The 5000-nt window shown below is 51.3% G+C and overlaps 1 pseudogene; it reads left to right on the top strand.

Moving 5' to 3' along the window:
- The first annotated feature begins 2975 nt into the window (after positions 1-2975).
- Positions 2976-4156, top strand: LOC147839548 (18S ribosomal RNA; annotated as a pseudogene).
- Positions 4157-5000: the final 844 nt, after the last annotated feature.

Below are 5000 nucleotides of genomic sequence, written 5' to 3'. Positions count from 1 at the left end.
TAAAAGTCAAGCCGATTCAGCTCACCCTGTAAGAAAGGGGGGGGTTAGAAAGAGAAAAGGCAAAGAGTCACTGGTGGTTCCAACACTCACTTGGGGGATGGTGGGTCTTTTCTTGCTCTTTGGAACACTGCACAAGCCTCGTCGAGGCCCACTGCTCCAACTCTCACTCGGCGCATGACTTTCCTGTTCTCTGTTTAGGAGTGGTGGGTTTCCTTCGTTTTTGTCAAAGTCAAGCCGATTCAGCTCACCCTGCAAGAAAGAGAGAGGAGGGGAAGGGAGGGAGAGACAGAGAGAGAGAGAGAGAGAGAGAGAGAGAGAGAGAGAGAGAGAGGCACAGAGGCCATGGTTGTCCAACACTCAATTGGGGGATGGTGGGTCTTTTGTTGCTGGGTGGAACACTGCACCATGCCACAGTCGTCCTACTCTCGCTGGGGGATGGCTTTCCTGCTCTCTGGCTAGAGGTGGTGGTTTTCCTTCGTTTTTGTCAGTCAAGCCGATTCAGCTCACCCTGCAGAGAGAGAGAGAGAGAGAGAGAGAGAGAGAGAGAGAGAGAGAGAGAGAGAGAGAGAAAAGGCACAGAGACTATGGTCGTCCAACACTCAATTGGGGGATGGTGGGTCTTTTCTTAAAGGATTAGGGTTAGGCTTGGTAGGGTTTGAGGTTATGATTTGGGGTTTAGGGTTAGATTTGGGTTTAGGGTAGGGTTTGGGTTGGGGTTAGGTGTGGGGTTAAATTTGGGTTTAGGGTTGGGGTAGGGTTTGGGTTGGGGTTAGGTGTGGGGTTAAAGTTGGGGGTAGGGTTTGGAGTTAGGTTGAGGGGTAAAGTTGGATTTAGGGTTGGGGGTAGGGTTTGGGTTGGGGTTAGGGGTGGAGTTAAAATTGGGTTTAGGGTTAGGTTGAGGTTTAGAGTTAGGGGTTTATGGTTGTGTTAAGGTTAGGGCACACTTGTCCAACTCTCACTTGTAGGAAGGTGGGTCTCTGGTAGAAACGTGATAGATCCTTTACCTCAAACACATATATGTAATTACACACACACACACACACACACACACATATATATATATATATATATATATATATATATATATATATATATATATATATATACATGGGGTGGCCGGGGGACGAGGTATTTTTATTTATTTTTTCAGTTTTTGTTTTTTGCCAAGTGAAGCCAATGAGATGACAAAGTCTCACTTGGGGGATGGTGGGTCTCTGGGATATTTCTGGTAGAAGCATGATATATCCTTTAACACACACACACAGACAAATATATATATATATATATATATATATATATATATATATATATATATATATATATATATATATATGTATATGTAGGTATGTATATAGTATTTTATCAGTTTTTGTTTTTTCGCAAAGTGAAGCCAATGGGATGACCGGGGGTCTGCGGTGGCAGGTAGTTTTTTTTTCCAGTTTTGTTTCTTCTACTACTTTTCTTGCAAAGTGAAGCCTATGGGATGGCCGGGGATATACTCTGTTTATAATTATTATTATTTTTTTTTTTACAAAGTGAGGCTGGTGGGTTGGCTGTGGGTCAGCGGTTTTTTTTTTTTTCTTTCTTTCTCGCAAAGTGAAGCCAATGGGATGACCGGGGTTCTGCGGTGACAAGTAGTTTTCTTTTTCAATTTTTTTTCTTCTACTACTTTTCTTGCAAAGTGAAGCCTATGGGATGGCCGGGGGTCTACTTTTTAACTCTAATTTTTTTTTTTTTTTTTTTTCTCGCAAAGTGAAGCTGATGGGGTGACCGGGGGTCTGCGGCAGTTTTTTTTTTTTTCACAAATTTCTTTCTTTTTTTATTTAAAGAGAAGCTGATGGGCTGGCCTGGGGTCATCGGTAGGATTTTTTTAAATTTTTTTTTTTTTTTTTGTTTTATACATTTTCTATTGGAAAGTGAATCCCTCTGTGTGTGTGTGTGGGGGGGGGGGGATTGTGGGGGGGGGGGTTAGGATGTTATCCTTGAATAAACTTTTTTTATTTTTTTATTTTTTAACCAACTAAAAGGCGATTCACCTCACTCTCAAGGAGAGAGAAAAAAAAGGCACAAAGAGTCGACGTTCGTTTAAGGCTCAACAGGAATATGTTCGGCCTGGAGAGGGCTCGCCTGGCACTTGCAGAACACATCCACCGGGGACGTTACGAGGAAGGCTCTCTACATGTCTACAGTCACGCACAAGACGCACAAGACAGGGCGCTGGGACACTTTGGGTTACTAGGACACGTGAACGGGTCGACGCCAGGCGGGAGGACCCCCCCACCAGCCGATAGGGCCCCCCCCCACCCCACCCCGGTTTTCTCTGACCTGCCATCGAGGTTTCGGCGAAGGCGAAACTTCGTGGACTTTGGTTTTCAGCACTTGTTGGGAAGTCTTTAGAGGAGACCTTAGAGGAGAACGACGGCCCCAGAAGGTGCACCGTTCTCTTCTAAACGGGCCCCTCACCTCAGCAGGAACGACTGCCGGGGGTGACTTCGATAGCAGCAGCGCCCTGCTGTTCTGTCACCTGACCGATGGGAACTTACGACGCCCCTGGGGTAGGCCCCTCGCCCGGTCCCTTCGGACCATTGTGGGCAGGGTGGTTCCTCCCCGATTCGGGCCTCAGACCCGCAGCAGAGCGAGGCCTCCTTCGGGCCTCCTCCGCACTCCCTCGCTCCTTGGGAAAAGGACTCAGACGACCGGTCTACCTCGAAAGTCCTCCACCGGCAGCCCAGCGAAGGTCGACGCGCCTCCCTCGCCGCTCTCTCACAGTGGAGGGCGGCGCCGGTGCGGGCGCTCTCCGCTCTTCGGCCGGGCTCGCCGCGAAGCACGTCGCATTTCCCGGTGACCACAACCCCGCAAAAACCCCACACAGCGAGCGGCCGCGCCTCCCTCGCCCCCTCCGGGGGCGCGAGCGGCAGCGCGAGACCCGTGAGCGAGGAAGAGCTCTCTTCCTCTACCACTCTGCTCGGGGCTACCTGGTTGATCCTGCCAGTAACATATGCTTGTCTCAAAGATTAAGCCATGCAGGTCTAAGTGCACACGGCCGGTACAGTGAAACTGCGAATGGCTCATTAAATCAGTTATGGTTCCTTTGATCGCTCCATCCGTTACTTGGATAACTGTGGCAATTCCAGAGCTAATACATGCCAACGAGCGCCGACCCGGTCCCCCCGGGGGCCGGGGACGCGTGCATTTATCAGATCCAAAACCCATCCGGGTGCGGCGTGGGCTCCCCCTTCGGGGGTCGGGCCTCGTCCCCCGGCCGCTTTGGTGACTCTAGATAACCTCGGGCCGATCGCGCGCCCTCCGCGGCGGCGACGATTCATTCGAATGTCTGCCCTATCAACTTTCGATGGTACTTTAGGCGCCTACCATGGTGACCACGGGTAACGGGGAATCAGGGTTCGATTCCGGAGAGGGAGCCTGAGAAACGGCTACCACATCCAAGGAAGGCAGCAGGCGCGCAAATTACCCATTCCCGACACGGGGAGGTAGTGACGAAAAATAACAATACAGGTCTCTTTCGAGGCCCTGTAATTGGAATGAGCGTATCCTAAACCCATGGGCGAGGACCCATTGGAGGGCAAGTCTGGTGCCAGCAGCCGCGGTAATTCCAGCTCCAATAGCGTATATTAAAGTTGCTGCAGTTAAAAAGCTCGTAGTTGGATCTCGGGAGTGGGCTGGCGGTCCGCCGCGAGGCGAGCCACCGCCTGTCCCGGACCCTGCCTCCCGGTGCCCCCCGGATGCCCTTAGCTGGGTGTCCGGTACCTCGGGGCCCGGAGCGTTTACTTTGAAAAAATTAGAGTGTTCAAAGCAGGCCGCCCAGCCGCCGCTGAATACCGCAGCTAGGAATAATGGAATAGGACTCCGGTTCTATTTTGTGGGTTTCTGGAACCCGGGGCCATGATTGAGAGGGACGGCCGGGGGCATTCGTATTGCGCCGCTAGAGGTGAAATTCTTGGACCGGCGCAAGACGGACGAAAGCGAAAGCATTTGCCAAGAATGTTTTCATTAATCAAGAACGAAAGTCGGAGGTTCGAAGACGATCAGATACCGTCGTAGTTCCGACCGTAAACGATGCCGACCCGCGATCCGGCGGCGTTATTCCCATGACCCGCCGGGCAGCGTGCGGGAAACCACGAGTCTTTGGGTTCCGGGGGGAGTATGGTTGCAAAGCTGAAACTTAAAGGAATTGACGGAAGGGCACCACCAGGAGTGGAGCCTGCGGCTTAATTTGACTCAACACGGGAAACCTCACCCGGCCCGGACACGGAAAGGATTGACAGATTGATAGCTCTTCCGGAGGATGACCCGTGGATGGGTTGGGTATGGTCGGGGGCCCATCCAGGTGAGGCCTGGCTAAAACTGATCGATAGGATGATTATGCCCCTAGGGTAGGCGGCTTCCCGGATGATGTCACAGTCATCCATTATGGAATGACCAGAACCTCCCTGACCTGGGCCTAACGCATGAAGCTGGAACGGATACAGAGATAATAGGCTGGGAGTGGGGTGAACAAATGCGACCAAAGAGGCAACTGGAAGTGCGGCAGGGCGATTGAGTAATGCAATCAATGGAGCTGGACAAAGTTCAACTGAAAAGGGTGTAGGCAACAATGGCCTCTAGGGAACGGTGACTGTAAAGAGGCCTAAAGGCAATTAAGAAATAAGCGATATATTGCCGAACACAAGACAGCGGGCGAAAGACTCCCACCCTCTGACTAAGCGGAGCAGCTGCAAGACAGTTGTAGCATGCCAGGGCAACGCAACTAGAACAAATCCAGCCTCCAGATTTTTGCAAATAGCCTCCATAGAAACGGGACAAAGAATGGTCGCTTTAATGAAACATTATGGCTAAGTTCACCCCGAATCCCCCTAGAATGCAAGAAATATACTAGGCCCTTTCACACACCTAGTACCCAACCACTATAGGCCGGTTTGGCGCGTCGATGTGACATGGGGGGTGTGGCTGCTCCCCGGACTGTCCTCCGCCCCCCTCAG

The sequence above is a fragment of the Danio rerio genome, chromosome 20 (genome assembly GCF_052040795.2).
Source record: "Danio rerio strain M-AB ecotype USA chromosome 20, GRCz13ab, whole genome shotgun sequence".
NCBI lineage: Eukaryota > Metazoa > Chordata > Actinopteri > Cypriniformes > Danionidae > Danio > Danio rerio.
The sequence above is the reverse complement of the archived record's forward strand: the minus strand, read 5'-3'. Positions and strand labels throughout refer to the sequence as shown.